Consider the following 20,722-nt stretch of genomic DNA (forward strand, 5'->3'; position numbering starts at 1 on the left):
CCTCCTGTGCTCTCTGAAGCTGGGGCTGCGATTGTCTTGCTACAGACCGGAGAGGACCAGGACAACCATGGGGAGGTTCTCCCTGGCAAGGAAATTCATTTTGTACCAGTGAACATCCACAGGCTGCTGTGTTAGAGACAGGCTGCTGTTGCTGAGGACAGGGGAGTTCAAACCCACCAAATATCACATGCACACAATGGGCAAGTTGTGGGAGAATATTCCTCGTATAAATTTATCACAAATCCCAATCTCCAGCTTCAGTGTCAAAATCTCAAACCTTTTTGTGCAATTCTCATTTGTTTTTGTGAGACCCCAGCTGGGATGACACTGAGAATGAGTTACCCAAGTAAGGGTGCTCTGCACATCACAGTAACACTCCACAGGCCCAGCAGCTGCTAAAATGTCACCTCAGTATTTTATGTTTTTAGCCCTTCCATATATACAGGAGCAGTGAGAGCACCTCACACTAATTAATAAGCTGCTCTGTATCTTTGTGCATTACCTTTCTTTTCCCTCTTTGATTCATGTACAAATTATTTTTAGAAAAGGGAAAAAGGTTTCAGGGAGGGGGGTTGAGGAAAAAGCAATGAAGTGAGGTCTGGCACTGCTCATCTGCTCTGATCAGTGCCTCAGCAGTGTATTAGGTTTGTGGGAAAGTGGAGGAAGGGGAAAAATGTGAAAAGTCCCTTCGCTCCTGTCACCTCCTTCATCCCAAAACCTCCCAGGTCCTCAACAAGAACCAACTCCCTTCCTTCCTCCCCCTCAAAAAGCCCTGTGGTTTTACTCACAAAATCCTGGTAGGAATCTTTGCGCTGCACTCTGCCCACTTTCCATCATCTTTCTAAGGGAAAGCTGTTGTTCCAAGGCAGTTTTTTTTCCTGGAGCACCTTGGGTGGCACACACCCAGGTTAACTGCCTTGGTGGCACCTCCAGCCTTACACTGTGGGCACCATGTGTTGGCACAGCCACCTCAGGTATTCGGTTCAGGTGTCGAGTTCTTGGGCAATTCTGGGCCAAGAAAAGTGACCTGCAGAGATCATTTTAAATCCTGCTAATTACAGTATCCCTGAATCTGCTCCAGTTTTTTTCCAGGTTGAATTTAGCAGATAGGAGTGCAGAAAGGCACTCTTGCTTTTCTTCTTGGGCACTGAGCTCTGACACACCAGAGGATGTCGTCTTTCATTATTAACTTTGGCAGCATTTAAATTAAGTAATATCTTGACAGGGGAAAGGAAGGGAATGAAAGGCCCTGGGAATATTTTTTTTTTCTTCTGTTTAATTGTACTGCATTTGATGTGTTCCAAAAAACACTAGAAAAGCTGTTCTTCAGAGACCAGGAAAAAAGTTTATAAACCCCCACCAGTTGAGGTAGTTTGGCAGCACATAGAAGGATGGAGAATTATCATCTGTCCAGGGAAATCCACCCCCCACTCCTCCCAACCCTCTTTCAGCTGGTGCACGCAAGATGTTCCTGCTCACTTCATCTTCAAACATTTAAACACTTTGAGGACCACACACCTACAGTGCGTTATTTGCAGGGCTTTCCGAGCCGAAATCCAGCGTGTGTGTGTGTGTGTATCTGTGGGTGGGAATGGCTGGATAATGTTACCCTGATAGTTGATGATAATATTTCTACCAATTGTTAAGCTTCCTAAGTCTCCACTTTCCAAATGCTTCAGCGGATCGGTTTCTGAAAAACCCAGCTCTCCTTGCCTAGGGAAAGGGACGGGTCAATAACGCGTTTGTGCAGATTATCTTGGAGGCTCTGATTTACTCCAGAGGGAAAAAAGTCTCCCTTACAGAAATGCACCTTTCTAAACACTTCAGGGGTCGCATGGTTCACTGCAGGACTGTGTCAGTGCAGCCATAAAATGAGGCGGCCGCTCAAGCTGGCAGCGTAGCAGGTCCTGCAGAAACACAGATGTGCTGGGGCTCAGCTCGTCAGAAGTGGCTCCCTGCTTGTGAGCTCTCTGCTTTGGGTCCAAACAGACATTAGGAAAATGTGTGAGGAACAAGAGAGTGTGTTCCTTCAGTGTTTCTGGGGGGAAAAAAGCGTGGGACGAGGGATGATTTTGTTGAGTCAAATTCCTAATTCCCTTCAGACCTGTAAAGTCAGTGGGAGTTGCTTTTCTTTCATCTTAACATGCAAAGAGGGGTGAAGTTAGAACAAAGGAAGGTGGAAAAAAATAAAAAGGCTGTTTTTTATAGTGAGTTTAAGGAAAACCAAAAGAAGCAATGTTCTTGGTGTAAGGACAAAGACCAAAGCAAACTACATTTTTCATAACATTTTATCTCATAATATTTTTTCAGATCCTGGCTTCTGAGAAGCCTTCTGCTCATCTTTGTTCCATTTCCTCCGCTGTGGTGACTCTTCTGGGCTATGCATGCCTCACACAAAGCATAATATCTTCTGGGACTTGGTTAAAATACTATTTAAGACCAGCTTCAAACCCAGTTCTGACTTTATCACGCCTTTGCTTCATATTTTCCATTAGGGCCTCCTCTTCATCCCCTGAATTAAGGCACAAAATTCTTCTTTTATTCAAAGATATTTACAAGTTAAATCCTCCATAACATTCTTCTCAGACGTTTTTGTCCCCAAAAAAATCAAACCTGACTGTACACTTCTCCCCCAAGTATTTGCAGTCTCAACATTTCTCAAACTCCACAAATTAACAATTCCTTTTGGGGTAGGGATTCACATTCTACCATTCCAAATTTACCTTAGACTGAGCAGTTTTGCACCTCAAGTTCTGCACAAATTTTTTGTTTAGTCTTGAGGCAGAGAATATCTTTTCAGAGATCCATGGGAGGCAATTTATGTATGTAAACCTGATTGTTAGAGTGTTTAAATCTGCCATAGAGGACAAAAATGCTGTGGATTCACAATTCAAAATGAGTTGAAAAATCACAGTTTAGGCATTTGTAGATTTCCTGGTACTAAAAGGTTCTGACTTTAATAAAACCATCTGGATTCTACTGTAAAATATACAGTAAAAGCTGTGCTGTCCCCATCACAATGTTAGGCTCCCATACTCTTACCCTGAGAGCACCCAGGCTCTCTCATTCTTCTGCAGGGCACCGAAGAAACAGATTATACAAAAAGTCTGTGCACAAGGGGAAAAAGCCCAGCACCAAGGCTAAGCTAAGCAACAGCAATGAATCAATCGTTTCATTGGGGAGGCAGAGAGCTCCAGTTTTGTTTATCTTTTGTGTGGACAAGTTGCCTGCTCTGGGTCCCTATCTTTTTTGAAAGCCCCATCCCCCACCAGGCCCCAGCTGACAGCCCCATTGTCCCCATGGCTGTCGTGGGAAGTCATGATAGATGGCTGCACCCCGACCCTTTTAGGAGGTGCGTGTTCCTGGCATGCTCAGAGCCCTCTTTTTGATCAATAGTCATTTTGAACCTTTCCTCTCGTGGAGACGCGCAGATGCATTTATGTTTATGATGTATGTATGTACGTATAAATAAGTGGTTGGAGAATTGTTAAGATGAGCAAAACCACTTCAAGAGGTTTCAGCATTCTGGAACCCAAAGCAGTGATATCTCATGAGTAAATGTGGTCATTTGCAGTTTCTGCAGTATTTTTTTTTCAGTATTTTAGTCAAAGGAAGAGCAGCCAAAATACTTTCATTGTGGGGAGCACAGAGACTTGAAATAACTAGGGTTTGATACTAGCCATATTGCACTTCACTTTTCCTCAGCACAGAATGCCAGCTTGTTTCTTCAAATTAAGACAATATGCTTATAGTGATGAACCTTATTGGCCATCTATCTTCCTTTTGTAATCTGGCTCTCATCAAGCTGAAATGAAGCCATTTCTTCTGACTGTGGCTGATTAAACACAGAGTAAACCTAGATCTCTGAGGAGGCTCTAATGATTCTCCACAGGCCTGGTGTCAGCCCAGCACCTGCAGCATTCAGCTTCCCCATTTCCATCATAAAATGAAGCATCTGTTACAGAGAAGTGTTATCTTTTTATCATCGATGGTATCTTTCTGTTTGAATTCACCTACCCCATTTGGTATAAATTACAGCCATTTCATATGTAATGAATGGTCACACAGGATGCACTCTGGTTATTGGGGGTTAAAAGGGCACAAAATCCTTTTACTAAACCTTTATTTAACTTGGTGAAAGTTAAGACTACATGGCTTGTGTAAAACCTTCTTTCTTACAACAAACAGGAGGAAATACTTACCACAGCTTAATGCTGAAGCATTTTGATATTGCTTATCTAAATACTGGCCTTTGAGTTTTTTGGAAGTGATTCCTGAAGAAACATTATTAGTTGCAGAGAAGAGAAACAGAGAAACATGTTCATGCCAAAGACATTTCTGTCTCAGTAACTTGATTAACTATATGCCTGAGATGTAAAAGTAGGCAAGAGTTGTTTGCTAGAAAGGGTAGTTGCCAGCTTAGAACCTGCTGCAAATCCCACAGAAGTCAATTGGCATATTTTCAGTTATTTCAACAGCGTTTGTTTGGATCAGGCCAAAGATCAGGTGGCTGTTTACTTTTTGTGTGGTCCACATGCTCCTCGATGTTTTACCTTCTCCAGCTTTCCATCTGAGCTGAAAGAGGCAACTTCATCTTAGAAACAATTTATTTTCCTCTGAGGGGGATTTGGGACAAAACTTTGCCAAGCATTTTGCTGTTTCCAGCCTATGACATGGATAGTCTGGTCAACTTCACATCTGAGAAAAGGAAAGAAAAACTTTCAAAGACTCTAACTCGGAAGTGAAACTTTGCTCACTGAGTAGTAATGTAAGTGGTGGCAAAAGCAGTTGTAAAACTGCTGAATAATTCCACTTAGTAACATGTAGCTACAGGATATAGAGGTGGGGACAACAACTGCACAATGGCCTTCCTGGTCACATGGATCTGAAAGACGTTATAGCATAGCAACCACTTTGATAACATCTGAAGATTGCAAATAAGAGATGGCTTGCTGTCTTTGATGTAAGGAGAGATAAAAACTTCACTGAGGCAAAGAGCAGCACAGAGAGACTCCAAAGCAGCTCACTCAGGTATTGGTATGAGACTGAAACATCAGCTATTTCTTGGCAAATTCTTGGTGTGTTGAACCATTCAGGTGTTACAGGAGAGGCAGTTAGAGTCCAAAAATTTCATTCCACTCGTTGGTCTAGGCCACAGTCTGAGCAGTGACCTACAGCCCAGCATAGCCCAGCAGCCACACAAAGCAGCACTGTCAGTGTTCTAGTGAATTACAGATGTCAAACAATCAAAAAGGGAATTATAATCACCAAAAAATAACATGGCCACAGCCTCTCTGGTGGATCATTTGCCCAGGTGTTTTTCATACTTCTCTACAAGTGAAATAATTTCACGATATAAAATTAACTTAAAATAATGTACTTTATTGTCATGTTTAAACTTTCAACTAACTGTTATCTCCAAAGCCAGGAATTGCTTAATGGACTCATTAGTGGGGGGAGGGGGGAAATCATCCTTGTGAAAATAATGAAGAATGAGCAATTTTGTACCAACATGCATTTTCATGATAGCTTTGCTAACCTGAATTATGTGGTGACTTTCTGCTGATCCATTTGGTAGCAAGCAAAATCATATTGTCCTACCACAAGAGCACACTTGTTATTCAAAATAATTAAGACATGAGTCATCTTAGTATCAAAGTTGGCATTAGTGATATATGGGGCTGATGACTGATGAGTCCAATGAATGTTTGACTCATGTAGACTTAAAATATGCAGCTGAAAAGCTCAGTTAATTCAGAAGAGACACAGCATAGCTGTGATAGCATCTTGTAAAAGCAAGATCCAAGACAAGTAGAGATGCAGTAACACTAGTGATGAAAACAACTGGGGTCTTTGGATTTCTCAGGACAGCTGAAAAATGGAAGAACTTTTTCATTAAAAATTTCAAAATTCCATTGTTTTCCCCTTGACAAGGTACAAAATGTAACCTTTTTTTTCTACTGTTTACATGATATTTTTGTAAGCACTGGAATTATTTTTGTTGCCTGTCCATTTTCTTTAATTTTTCCTTTTTGTTGCTTTAGTTGAATAAGTGAATAATATCCAAAATTTTAGTTTGGTTTGGAAAAGCTATAACAGCAGAAAGAAAAATGAAACTACTTTAACCACTTTAGAGAGTTTCAGTTTTCCTTTGTTTTTCTCTGTAAGTCCTCCAGAATTAACAATTTTTAAGAATTAGTCTGAAAAGAGGAAAAATAAGGAGAACAAGGATGAGGAGGGCAAAAGGAGGGGGAAAGAAAAATAAGGAGGAAAAATCCATACTACTACTTATTCTCTTACAGGGAAAAAAAAAAAAGAAAAGAAAAGTAAAATTGGGAAATAGGTGCTTAATATTTGTTTTAAACAAAAAAAAAAATGGGAAAATATGAAAAGAAGCTTTTGTTTTAGTCTTTTCTTGTGGATGCCAACCATTTCTCTGTCAGCAACTGTGTAATTGACTTATACAGTGAACATGTGGCAACTATTTTCAGCTGTATTTAGCCAAGTCTGCTGCCTTGTTTCAGACATAATGAAAGCTTCCAATGCCCAATTGTTGCTTTCCCAGGTTTACTATGGGATCTAACAAAAGCCATTTCACTTAAAAGCCTTTGACTTAGTTTAAAAAGTAGCAATGTTTGCATCTAAGTAAGATTTAGGACAGTATCAAGGGATAAATCTGTGTCTGGTACAATTAATTTTGAAGGCCAGCTCTGGTAAGGATTTCCACTTGGTAGCCCAGTCGAGGTGTCCCAAAACCAACTACCTTCAAAGCTGCTTCACGGAGCTGTAAAACTAATAAAGGCTTGTGCTTCAGCAGCTGGACACCCTGAGGCACACAGAAAGCAGAGCCAGAAACTCCAGCTGATGTTCTCCTCCTCCATGGGACAGTTCTGGGTGACACCAGGGTGTTCCCCACCTCTGTGTTAGATCCAAATGTCACTGGAGTTAACAGGCTGTAAAGCAGTGGAGACCACAGCATTTAACTGCCGACTGTAAAACTTGGGGGATCTTGTTTCTACCAGACACCTCACAGAGAAATCTGGTTTGTAATGAGCCAAAAATAAACATTTGAAAACTGGGAGAAGAATACATGAGTGTCTCCCCGACAGTGGCAAATATCAAGGCATCTAACCACAAGCTAATGTTAAAAGATTTGAAATCTCTGGAACCAGTCTTAGGTTTGTGCTCCCCTAGAAAAAAAATTGACCATTTTACTCCTCTTATTCTTTTTTAAAGTGTTGCTCTTTTACATTTAAAACATCCAAGTGACACAACTATATTTGTGATCAAGTGTCTTCTTGCTGTAGGTTTTGGGGTTTTTTTCACTGATTCAGATGCTGTAATATATATAGTTAATATATAATGGTGTCTGTAGAGGCTTCATTAATGGACTGAGACTATTCAGTGCTCTATTCCAAGCCATCAAATCATTCTGTAGTTATTCTGGGCGGGGGGAAATTACCAAGCTAGAATGAAATATCAGAGGTGGACACCAACTTATGTGATTGTGAAGAATATGTGAAAAATGTTGTGATCACAGGAGATGAAGAAACTTTGAGATTAAATTTGTCTTTCTCAGAATTATCAGTTCTCTTCATGAACAACAATGCATCTGGACAATACACCAGTGTCATTGACTTTCACCATTTTAAAGGCTTTTAATACTGATTACTGCCCAGTGAACAAAAGCTTTTCTTGTGAGAAGTCTGAAAAAGTTGATTATATGTACATTACAGCTGAAAATGGATCAGAGAAATAGTAAGTTATGAAAGTACGAACACAAGAGAATAAAACCATTCACTGGGCTTGAATTACTTTATCTTCTTAGGCTGAATTGTGGCTGTGGTCTTTTGCAACTCAAATAAAAAGCATAGATCAAGATGAGATAAAGATAACGGAGTATTGCCATCATTAGGCAATAAAATCAGTAGCAGGAATGGAAGAAAACTTTGATAACCTGAGAGAAAAAATTTTTAAAGTTATGGTAATAGACGCAAAAGTCCTCTGTAGCTACTGCAGTTGAGTGAATTAGGCACTGAGACAATGAAAAGATACAAACATCTGCTCTTGCATTTCTTCATGGAGATATTTGGAGCTGAAATTATTCTGACCAGCTGAAGGGACTGTCTCTGATGTTCCAGTTGAACATGGTTTGAAAGCAGCTAAAAGTTGAGAGTGGTAACAACTTTCATGTTAGGGCCCACACAGGATGGTAATTGAGATTCAAAATTCATTCAAAGTTCCATTTTACACTGGGGAAAAAGAAACAATTCTTTTCAAAAAAGCAGTTTGGTTCTTGAATGGATTGTCCAAGGACTTTAAAAACATGTTTCTTTCTATATCTTGCAAAGAAAATTAAGTTTTAATTCCTTTATGTTTGTTTTAGCATGAAGGAGGCAACAAAGCCATCACTGGAAGAATTTGTGTTGGTAACAAGAGCTCATACCTCAGGAGAAGAACAGCCTGGTCTCCAAGGTTGAGCAGAGTTTGTAAATTGAGCAGACAGGGAAAAAAATATGATAAATATCTTTCAAAAATGCATTTTTGCTCTAGAAGCCACAATGAAGACCATGGAAGCCCCATTGTTATTCCTGTGCAACAAAGCACGGACTTTTTAAAACAAAAGATCCTAAATTAAATTTTAGCCACTGTATTAAAGGGTCATTTCCAAAAGATGAAAGTACATTCTGTGGCAGTGTAAAAGGATAATAGAGGGCAAAAAAAGAATTACAACACACTCGTATTGTGGAAAAAAGAGCATGAGTTTTGATATCCATGAAATGTTAGATTTTCCGCTATTCACAAGGCTCTGCATCCTTAATATCTGTAAAGAATGGTCATCTCACTTGCTAAAATATAACCCAAATGCTCAAGCCACTCAGCTAAAATACTCCAAAGTAGCCACTCCATCCAGCTGATTCTGCCATTTAGCACTTCTCCTGTAACATCAGCAGTGTAACCTTAGTCCCCAAAAATTGGAGGGCGAGTTATGCCATTGACCTCAGTCTGATCTGGCTCTGGGACAAGCAGCTGTGCAGTCCCTTGAGGCTGAGAGCCGTGGGGAAACTCCAGGGCTCTGGAAGAGGAAAACAGCCCCAGATGCCTCAGCTGAAGGGGAAAGTCAGAGCTACTACCTCTCTCTGCAGCTGCCAGGAGCCTGAAGTAGTGGGGCCAGATTTCTGGAGAATCACAGAATGGTTTGGGTTGGAAGGGCCCTTAAAGATCATCTTGTTCCACCCTCTGCCATGGGCAGGGATACCTTCCATGAGGCCAGGTTGCTCAAAGCCCCATCCAACCTGGCCTTGAACACTTTGAAGGACCTGTTCCACCCTCACAGTAAAGAATTTCTTCCGTATGTCTAACCCTGCCCTCTTTCAGTTTAGAGCCATTACCCTTCATCCTGTCACTCCATGCTCTTGTCAAAAGTCCCTTTCAGCTCTCTTGGAGCCCCTTTGGGCACTGAAAGGTGCAGTGAGATCTCTCCAGAGCCTTCTCCTCTCCAGGCTGAACAGCACCTTCTCTCTCAGCCTGTCTCCACAGCAGAGGTGTTCCAGCTCTTGGATCATCTTAGTGGCCTCTTCTGGATTCACTCCAACATCCTTCTTATCCTGGGGGTCTCAGAGCTGGATGCAGAGCTCCAGATGGAGTCTCACAAGAGTTCACCCTGGTACAAAAAAGGAGAAATCCCAAATCAGAGCCCACCTAGTGACACACTGGAAGGTGCTGGGGCAGCCTCGTGTACAAACAGCCAGTGTTGGCCATTGGGGGTTGGTGTTCATCATAGTGAGAAATTCATGTGTCCACGTCTCTAGACACATTGCTCAGACACCAAACCTTTTTATTAATTACTGGGGGACACGTGAGACCCTCGTGCTGTCTCACCACGTGTCACACTCTCCAAAGTGCACATACACACACACCCCTGCACGGACACTTGCTTGCAACCACTGTCTTCTCAGCCACAGAGCAAAACCGCTAATTAATGTTTGTTAAAATTAATATTTTTTCCAGGCAGTATTAGTCACACTTGAAGCATCCTGAGCTTCCAGTAGGCTGTCTTAATTAAAGTTTTATCTCCCACTTAATGGAAGAATTATTACCAATTTTGATCACTCTCTTTTCTTTCAGATAGCAACAGTGCTGTATCAGACTTTGTGTCCCTGTATACAAAGCAAAATTTCTTTCAGATTTCAAAGGCAGGCTGATTTATTTTGCAATATTCTACTGCATCCTGGGATGTCTTGGATCCAGTGCTCTCACCCCACAGTGCAGAAACACGCAAACAGGTGTTCCCACAAAAGGAAAGGACAGTCCCCATGATGGATATTTTTATGGAAAGCAATTTGCACAGCTTTGTTTTCAACTGCTTCAGACATTTTCAACAGCGAAAAGCCATCCAAGTACTGCTTCTAGTTACAAATGAAGGTTATTCCTTTTTTTTTAATCAAATAATAATTCAGCAACACTGATTTCCCTAATGTAAGGTCTATTGCCCTCATGCAAGTCTGGAATAATAGCACCATCATGAATGGAATTCAATCTGGAGTCATTCAGGGCAGCTGAGATCCAAATTCCCCAATCAGTAACATTTTGTTCCAGATTGCAAAACTTCTTGTTAGAACACAAACACTCTCTTTACAAGAGTTTAAATGAGTTGTTAGTGACGTCTTCACAGAGAGAGTTGGAGAATTTATTTGTACTTCACAAAGAACCTCTTCCTCTCCTTAAAAGCACCAGTTGTTTTAATTTAAACTATTATTAAAGGTTTTTTGCCCTGAGTGTGGTGTTGGATGTACAACTGTACATCATCTCTCTATCAGTGTAGGAATTCAATGGCATAAAGACCAGGCACTGGAGTGAGACAGATCCTTGTATTGCTTCCCTCAGCTTGCCAGAATTAATCCAGATTTACATGCCACTCATCCATAAGGGACGGTTAGTGACTAATTCTTTCCTCATAACCATGGAGCAGCAGGGAAGACAAGACCCTCTATGTATTTTAATTGAAAAGAATGGATTGGTACACCAAAATGTGCCTTCTTCAGTCACAGACTCAGACCTGGATCAAGTGACAATATGCCCTAGAAACTGCAGCATCACCAGCACAGTGACCCAAGTCAGGAATGATTTGGTGGCATTTTAAGCATTTCTTTTTCTCTTAGGAAAAAAAAAAAAATAGCAGCCAATCTTCCTCTTGTGCCACGTTGACGTCAGGAAACACAGAAATCTACAGAATTCTCTTTAAAGTACTTTGGCCGCATGCAGCGGAGCTTAAATAGGATCAGCTCTTTCCTGACAGGTCACAGTATGCTGACTAAGTTTAGTTACACTTTATGATTTCAAAGGCTTCTCCCCAAAAGATACTCCCCTCTCTCCTCTGTTGTTTTTTTTTTTAACAGCGCAATGATCAAAGTGCTTTTGAAAATGCTATTCATGACTACTTTGAGCTAAAAAATAAAACGTAAAGTGATTCCAAGCAGCATTTCATTTTAATTTAAGTGATGCATAAATTTTGCACAACTGCTCAGCTTCCTCCATTCAACCACTATAGATAATAAAGAGTTATTTATAATATGTGGAATATGCGAATAGTTCTATTAGTGTGAAATGATGCCATGTACAAAAGCTGAAGAGATGCCCAAGAACTTTAAAATGCCCAAGAACTTTAAACCAGTGCAAGGGTGCTGGGTACTATGAAGAATTAAGGCAAGAAGATACAAGTGAAACAGAATCATCACCTTTGATTTAATTGCTGTCATTTTATTCAAGCTTTGAGTTATATGGAGCAAAGTTTTAAAAACTGGAGAGCTTTATTATTGCAACTGAAAGGGAGAAAGAGGAATATTTCTGCCACTTGCACAGGGTATCTCAAGCATGTAACATGAAATGCAGCCTTGTGCAGAACTTCAGCAGAGATGAAAAGCACTTTAGTCTCCAGAGCAAGTTTACGTTTTTGTGGCGTTATCTAAAATACTCTCTCAATGCAAACTCCATACTTACCTTGGGAGGAAAAGCCAAGTCCTTTCTGCCAGGATTTAAACACCCTGTTCCTGAGAAGTGTATGTTTTCCATGCTCAGACTGCCAAACCTCCTGCACCAGCACTCATTACATGAGTCCAGCAAGAGTTAAGGGCAATCTACGTCCCAAAAAACCAGACTTTTTTGCTCATTACACCTTTTTTTTTTTTTCTGAAATATAGGGCTTCTCCAGGGGACCAGCTTCAGCTCCTAAGTAGGAGTATATAATGACATAATATTCTAGGCACAGTGTCTGCAGAGGTACATCCCATGTGAAAGGCTGTTACTAAAAAACATTGCCATCTCTTTGGTATCCTTGGGAAAAAATGAAGGGGAAAACCAGATTAAGTGTTAGAGCAGAGAGAAGGGGGAGCCACTGGCATTTGTGCTGTTGATTCTCTCCAGTTTGGGGGGCTGAGAAGTTAATGCATTCAGCTCGTTGGAACGCCAGCCTTCCCTCACATTATTCATACAACTTAACTCCAGCTGCCTCCTCCTCATCCCTCCTGCTTCGCCTTGTGCTTCTCAAAAGGCATTTCTCTGCACGGCACATCAGAAACTAAAAATCTAAGTTGCTATCTTACTTCCAAACCAAGCTGTTGTCAGCATTAAACCTACACAATGCATTACAATATAATCCATTTACAGGGTGTCTTATCATGCAAATAACTCAAGGTGCCTCACAATAAAATAAAAAGGACGAGAGGAATAAACCTCAGCCATTGGAACACACAAAAAGGAAACCTTGAAATTTACTTTTAAACACACTAATGGCTCTTTTCTCCCAGTGAGGCATGAAGAGGGACAGGGCAGAGGATTTGACCAAGGAATTCCTATTAGCATTTGATGTGACATAAATGTGTAAATCCACCCCAAGGTTACTGGGAGACCAGACTCCTTAAAAGGAGAAACTTCCTTCATACCTTGAAGAGAGAAGATTCATGAAGGCACAAATGTTAGAGGAAACCTTGGCCACTGAAAGATCATCTCGTTGGCCTAGATCTAAACAGGAGTAAGGCCTGAATTATCCAATTCACAGCACAAACCATGAAAGTTCACCATAGCACAGAAGCAGAAATTGTGTTTAAAAGTAAGAACAGCTTTGACCAGGGCTTACCTCTGACTCATTTCCAAAGAGGATCCTTAAAATTAATGTTCCATTATCAGTGTAGAAATAGCAAATAAAAGGCACTTTTTTTTTCCTTCCTACTTAATTTGTTTTCATTTCCATAGTTTTTCCTTAGATTTATAAAATGCTCTTTGGACAAGATGAATTGGCAGTTCCCCCCTCTCCTTTGCCCCCCTGGGTTGAAGCACAAAGCAGTCAGAGGCATGAAGCAGATTGTCCCAGGAGCAGAGCACAAATCACACTTTGAATGATTGCTCTCCCTCTCTCCCAGCTCATGTCGTGGCCCACGTTATTCCCCTGGTCAAACCAAATAAATTTTGCCAAAATGAAAATCAGAGGATGGGGCAAAGCAAATCATGGAATGGTTTGGATTGGAAGGGGCCTTAAAGCCCAGCTCTTTCCAAGCCCTGCCTTGGGCAGGGACAAATTCCATTAGACCAGGTTGCTCAGAGCCCTGTTCAACCTGGTCTTGGATATTTCCAAGGATGGGGAGTCCACAACCTCCCTGGGCAACCTGTGCCAGTCCTTCACCCATCTCACAGGGAAGAATTTCTTTCAAATATCTGATCTAAACCTTCCCTCTTTCCTAGACCTCACCCACCTCGTATGGCACCCAGAAATAAAACCATCCTAGGAGAGTCACAGTTTGAGTCACTGTTCCTGCTCCTTAGAGCCCAATGTTTAATACTGCAACATTGCCAAATACTGGAGATAAAAGGCAGCTCTAGGAACAAACATGTGAAGGTGCCAGCTCTTGTAGCACAATCAAGGTATTTCCTTTATTTTCTTCTCATCATTTTTCAAGGTACCTGCAAGTTCAAATTAAAGCAATTTGGTGAGTGTTCAGCTTTGAGGCATTCAGGAAGGGAATTAGGAGGACTGGAGCACCTCAACTATCAGGAAACAATGGAAAGCATAGGATTCAGCATACAATGAAAAAAACATGGATATCTTGGCACAGTTGAAAAATTCTTCCTGCTCCCAAAAAATAAAAAAACTCCACAACCCAAATATATCCAGCATCCAAAATTTACTACTTTTTTAATTAGTGAGCATTAACACAACATTCAAACCAAATAGTTCAGCTAGCATCCATCTATCCACTTCTAATTTTACTGAGGAATGTATAACCTATTTCCAAATCTATACTAGCAGCCATTATAGAAATTTATTATTATGCACCAATATTTGCTCTACTTCTGGAGCTCATTGCAGCCAGCCTTGCCTACAAGCTGAGTTAAGTCTACAGACAAATTAGCAGAAATATAAATTGCCATTTTACATTTTAAACACCTCTCCCTTTCTTTCAAGGTCACAGTAGCCATGGTTTCTGTGTTGCTGAACACTGGCTCTACTCAGATTTGAGTGATCTTTTTCTTCAGGATTTCCATTTCCACATTCATTCCCACAGATTTAAATCCAGAGTAATACTTAAATAGTGAGTGATTTTCCACATTTCTAAATGCTATCAGATATTTTCCTATGGCCCAGGCTAAGCAGTAATGAACTCCTAAAGTTACTTTAAGAAATAAAAGACTAAAGTAAAAATGCAATTTAAATTGGAAAGCACTGTGTTGTTTGACTTCTCTTGCTTCAAAGTAAAAAGGCCAATTTATTTGCCATTTGAAGAGGATGAAAGCCTTTCTCAGACACTATTCCCCCTTCATCTATCACATATTGCTGGACATGTATTGCACCCATGGTTTGTGAGAGCTCTTCCTGGGGGATCATAGCTAATTTCAGTAGAGACAGAAGGATATGTATCATCTGCCTTGCCAAGATCAGAATCAGGTCTGCCTTGGTAAGCTAAGCTTTAGCTTGGAGAGAGTTTTTATGGCTGAGTTATAAAAACCCTGGAAACAGGGGAGTTTATGACAGAACCACTGACAGACCCTTAACTATGGCAGTATTCATGGTTACCACTACAAGACAGGCATTATGTTGGAGGGCAGTAAAGTTAAACCTGCCCATAGGGCATTCCCAAATGTTAACTGCTGGTGCATACAGTAAAATTTTTAGCACAGGTGCACTCTCCAAATAAACTTGACTTCCAGAAACCCCCCTTTAAAAGGTTTTCATCTGTGCCACTGGAAATATTTCTATAGTTGTGAACAACTACATTTGATTAAAAACTGTCAGATTTATCTTCTTAGCAGGAGGGAAGAAATATGTGTTTTCCTCCAAAAGGAAATCAATGTGTCTTTATGACAGATACAGAGTGAAAACAGGGATGGTGTCACTTTAAAAGGGGAGGGAGGAAGGACAGGTGACCCACTGGATGTGACCATTAGCTGCTGGCATAATCATTGTGAGGAAATGCCCTGTTCAGGTCTCATATTCTGCAATTATAGGACTGGTTTATAGTCACTGACCCAACAGTTACTACTCACACTTTTAAGGCGCAGCATCTTCAGTGCAGAGACACTGTGATTCTTTGTCCTCTTCCCATTTCTTAATTATCACACCTTAATGAAATCTCATGAAAAGGCCCTTGGCTTTTTCTTTACTGATATTATCCCTGTAGAGTCTAACCAGATTCTTTAAAACAGCAGAATAAAAGCAAATTCATTTTACTTGAAATAACACAGAATATTTTTTTTTTTTTGGCATGCTGGTTGATTTAGTGGCCAAAACAAATATTCTCACTGAGACAATGTATCACTGAAATTAAAATATATATATATAAAAAAACTGAAAGAGTGAAATGGAGCTTGATTAAAACCAGTGACTTAATGCCCTTATCAGACTATTTGACCTTAACAAATGCATTATCAGCTTGGATTATGACATCATCCAGAGTTACCATACAAAATGGTTTAAAGAAAAATCTAGAGGTAAAGATGCTGCCCCTCTCCTGGAAAGCTTAGAGGCTGAAGACAGGTGATGGAAGAAATAAGTAATGATTTCACCTCTGAGCAACTGCACTGCAGGAAGATGAAACAACTTGCTCAGAAAGACAGATTTTTGGCAGAGAAAGAGTACAACCTGTGTATCCCAAATGCCAGATCACAGCCTTAAGCAGAAAAATACATTCTCCTTTTGAAATTATTTGAAATTTAACCAAGCATAACCACCGTGGCTTTTAATGCCAGGTGATGTTCAGAACCATCCCTTGCTCTGCTCAAATTCCTTTTAATGAGGTTCTGCCAAAGGAATCAGTAACTTCACGTGCATCTCCAGCAAGGGCACACAGACTTTTAGAAAGGCTTTGAGAAGGTTTCAGTACTTTAAACTGAGCTGTCCTAAAATGTGGTGGTTACAAGAATAAATACCCAGTTTTCAGAGTGGGGCCAGTTACTGAGCAGGGGCCCCCAAAAGTGACCAACTATGCTGATCATATATGCATAAATGATAGAGAATTATCCAACACTCTCCAAGCTGAAATATCTCACTGTACTAAGTGCCAGAGTATTAGAAAAAGAGGAGAAATTCAGTGTCAGTGGGTGGAGAGTAATAAAATTGCAATCCAGACACACACAGGGGCTGTAGATGCCTCTGTGCCAGAAAGATCTCAGTGATTGTGAATAATTCACTGTAAAGCATCAATTCAGTGCCCCACAAAAGGGAAAATAAGATACAAGATTATGAGTGGAGAATGAAAATGCAGAAAATATCCTCATGCCATGTATAAATCCACTGTAGTTCTGGTCACTCTGACTCAAAATAGATGCAGAAAATTACAACACCTTCCTGCTTTTTTTAAGTAAAGAATACCTGAAAAAGAAAAAGAGAGCACAATATCTGGCCTATAAAATCTGGAATAGAGAAGGTAAGTAGGGAATGATTATTCACTCTTTTTCATAATACAATATAGGGCACCTGCTACAAAAAAGTGTTTTTCTCCTCAGCATGAATTCAATGATGGAACTCATTTTCAAAGATGTTGGAGAGAACAAAAGTATAGATGGATTTTTAAAACCATGAAACCACACTGAGTAATATTAAACATCAGCTCTGGATGTCTTTTAACTGCAGATTTTGAAATCAGGAAGGTACAGAGTTCTCCTTCCAATAATCTTTCCCTAATCTGTCACAGACAATGGCTGGGCCAGGTTTTACTTCGGTTTGACACAACTTGAAGTTTATAGTATCATGAACTTTATTATGAAATTTTCACATAGCACATAAAATTGTGCCAATAAAATCTGTAGATGACAGGAAGAATTATTTTAGCAAGTGATGGGAGGGGATGAGGTTCTGATTCAGGGCAGTCTGTTATGCTGTATTTGCTGCAATGTAGCTAAACAATACAAAAATCAGGGAACAAGGCTTATTTTATAGAGTGGGAAACTGTCTCAAAACATCTGAACCTGAAGTATTTAATCTCCACCTCCACTCATCATAACAAGGCCAAAACGCTCTGGAGACCAGAGCCAGAATAAAAATAAATAAATAAATAAATAAATAAATAATTTTAAAAAAATAGATTCAAGTAGAAACAAGGAAATTATCTGCTCTGACAAAAACTGGTAATTCAAATCATTAGACAGCTGGGTCTGACTTTACTTTCAAAAGGGAGACATACCAAAGTAAGACCATAGGAGAATAAAATAATTTAGATATTACAAACGAGCACTGCTGTGCAACATATAAACTCAAATTCCTCAGCTGAACAAGAAAGGAGGAAGAGGACTTGACTTCTAAGCAGAAGGACCTGTGCACAGGGAGAATATTGGATAACATGGGGCATTTGACCTTGTGCCAACAACATGACAAGATGCAAAAATGGAAACAGGAGTTACAGAAAGTCAGCTTTGAAGTAAGATGCAGTTTCCCAGTGCTGCACACTGCTAAACTTTGAGTTCATTGGTCTTGGACAACAGAGAATTTATCTTCATCATCTGATTTGGAACACCCAGCAGTTTACACACCCTCCTGTTTGACAGGATATGGGGAAAGGAGGAGGATTCTTATGCAAGTGAGAGAAATGCAGATGCTCAACATCCATAAAGCAGAGTCTTTTTCTTTACCAGTCTGTGAATCTGTGTCTTTGCCTTGTCCCCTTTTATTATCCTTGTGGTCCAACATTAGGAAAATATTTATGCTTCAGAGTTCCAAGCATTAGACAGGTACTTGCAATGTCAAGAATAATTCTCCCACCTTGGTGTATAACTCAGCTTCTGGTCTTGCTTTATGCCAGTATTTTTTCCCTCAGCTACATCCAAGGTTTTGCAATGCTAGACATGAAATGCAGAAGAGGTGATCAAAGTCTGGGGGGGCAATGGAGAGGTGTCACAGGTGGTAGCTGGTGCCTGTTTTTGTCATGTTCAGGATTGCACTGATCACCAGTTTCAGACCTGAGAGTGAAATTAGCCAGGAACAGGTTATTAGGGACAGTGAGGGAATTCTTACTGGGCAGGAATCCCCTGATATATTTCAGCCAGTTTCTCTGGACTTTAGTATTGCCTTGCTATGACCCATTCTCTGCCTTCTCTTAATATCTGAGGAACAAGAAAGGGCAGAGCAGAGGGGGAAAAAAATGTACAGAGTTTTAAATAGGTTGCAATCTCTGCTCTTATCATAGGTAATTTGTAGTATTTAATAGCCCTGATATACAGGAGGTCACATGAAATCATTTAGAAGTCCTGTCTGGATTCAATTTCTAAGAATGTATTAATCTCTGCCTGGCACGGGAAAGATAATGGCATTTCCTTCAGGGGAGCCTCGGTGTGTGCCAAGAGCAGGAGCCCGACTGTCATCGGATCAGCCAGTGAAAACAAGAGGGGTGTATGGTTGTTTATTTATTGAGTCATTCCAGCCTGGTATTGGCTTTGTGCCAATGCATATAAGTCCAGAGATAAAGAGTTATTCCCGATGATAGCAGGACAATCCATTTCTCCCCATCGCAGCGCAGAAATCCAGTGCTAAATTAAATCCAACCCCAGATATGCAGGTAACCTGAATCTCGACTTTCACAAGGGAGAAAAGGTTCAGGAGACAAGTTGGGACAAATCCAGAGAAGGGTCATAAAGGCACAACGAGCCTGATCCCTGCACAAACCTTTTGCTGTCTTTCAACAGCCTGGTGCAGATCTGAACTTGGAAAGGTCCAAAGGAAACTATTTAAACCCAGGTCCCAGAATGCAAAGTGAGCTGGTGGGATTGCTCAGGAGCCTGAAGTGGCATTTTTTTTATAGAGCAAACAATATAAAGTAAATAAAGGAGAATGACAACCTTCTAAAAGAAGACTAAAAGCCTCACTGGTGTGTGCTGCTTGTCAGAGAATACAGGAGCAAAATGCAAGTGTGGTAAAAGGTTCTAGCCTGGAAAAACTTTCTTTTTTTCCCTTCTTCTTTAAAGTAATGAAATGGTTCAACAACCTTCTGAGGAGGTGAAAAATCTTGCCTGTTTACATTTGTAAGAGAAGCCTGAATTACCTGCCTTTCCCTTTAAGCATTTTCAGATACAAATCAAACACAGATGGCCCATTATGTTTATGACCTCACTGTCAATTGCTCTAGATAGTGCATGCATTAATTATTGAAATATTTTCATAGTATACAACTTTTTAGTGTTCACATTGTCACAGATAATTTCAACTTTCTGATTAGGAGATATAAACAGTGTTATTTACGAGAATTAATCTCCCGAATGCCATAAAAGTCACAAATATACAGGGGGGAAGGGAGGTTTTCCACATATATGTATATATATATATACACAATGAATCCAGCCCAAAAAATAAAATAAAAAAAATTGGCCTCAGTCCTGAAAGTCAACATTATGTTAACATTCCCTGTGATACATAAACGATGCCAAAACCTATTACAATTGCAGTAAATTTTGATTACCAGAGTTGTTTGTTATTTATGTCTAGAAGATAAAGATAATATTGGGAATAGCCCTCTTCTTTTCTGCTTATAAATTACATCCATAAAATACTGTGTTCTTCAAAGAGTAAGAAACTTGATTGATTTTTTTTTAATTGTGTCTATTCTGCTTCAAGAAAACCAGCTTTTGTGAGTGAGCAGGTAGCAGGACTTTTTTTTAGTTCTCATTTAGTTTCATTAGTAAAAATTCAGCAGCTCTAGACTATGTCCAGAGAATACTACAGAGTAACAAACAGTTCCTAGCAGTGGCAAAGTGTTCATTTTACAGTGAGGTCATTAAAAACCCCAGTTTCACCAGAAACAGGCCATTGCAACACTCCTGTTAATCACTGTATCTCTTTAAAAAACAAAAATAAAAAATTACCCTTGACTTCCAATAGTGTTTTACCCCTCCCAATACTATTTTTCTCCTCCCAAAAATCTGCATTCATATTGTGATAAACTTTTCTAGGCTTCCTCCAGCAGAAAAGCATGGAATTTTTATCCTAGGTGCTGTTTAAAAGGAAAGAAGAAAAGGAGATCACCTGCTCATTAAGGCTGCAAAAGTATATGTATGTAGGAAAAACTTATCAGTTTCTTTTACTGATACTTCTCTTGCCCTAGTATTCCTGCAAGGCAAAACTAGAGTGGAAACCCCAAATTTATGGGGTGAAGAATTCAAAGAGTTAATCCTCCCCAGAATGTTCCAGATGAGCCAACAGAAAGCACGTCTTTTTAATCCTTTTTAATACTTCTATTTTCAGCAA

The 20,722-nt window shown here is 40.0% G+C and overlaps 1 long non-coding RNA gene across 1 annotated transcript in view; it reads right to left on the reverse strand.

The window, feature by feature from the left end:
• Positions 1–9,410: 9,410 nt before the first annotated feature.
• The window catches only part of LOC121343308, a 49,282-nt gene continuing 37,970 nt past the window's right edge, over positions 9,411–20,722 (reverse strand). Inside the window, exon 7 of the long non-coding RNA XR_005953689.1 lies at positions 9,411–9,664. This is a non-coding gene — a long non-coding RNA (uncharacterized LOC121343308). The remainder of the gene's footprint in view (positions 9,665–20,722) is intronic.

Source organism: Onychostruthus taczanowskii, unplaced genomic scaffold (genome assembly GCF_017590055.1).
Source record: "Onychostruthus taczanowskii isolate IOZ18803 unplaced genomic scaffold, ASM1759005v1 scaffold6, whole genome shotgun sequence".
In the NCBI taxonomy this organism is placed as follows: domain Eukaryota; kingdom Metazoa; phylum Chordata; class Aves; order Passeriformes; family Passeridae; genus Onychostruthus; species Onychostruthus taczanowskii.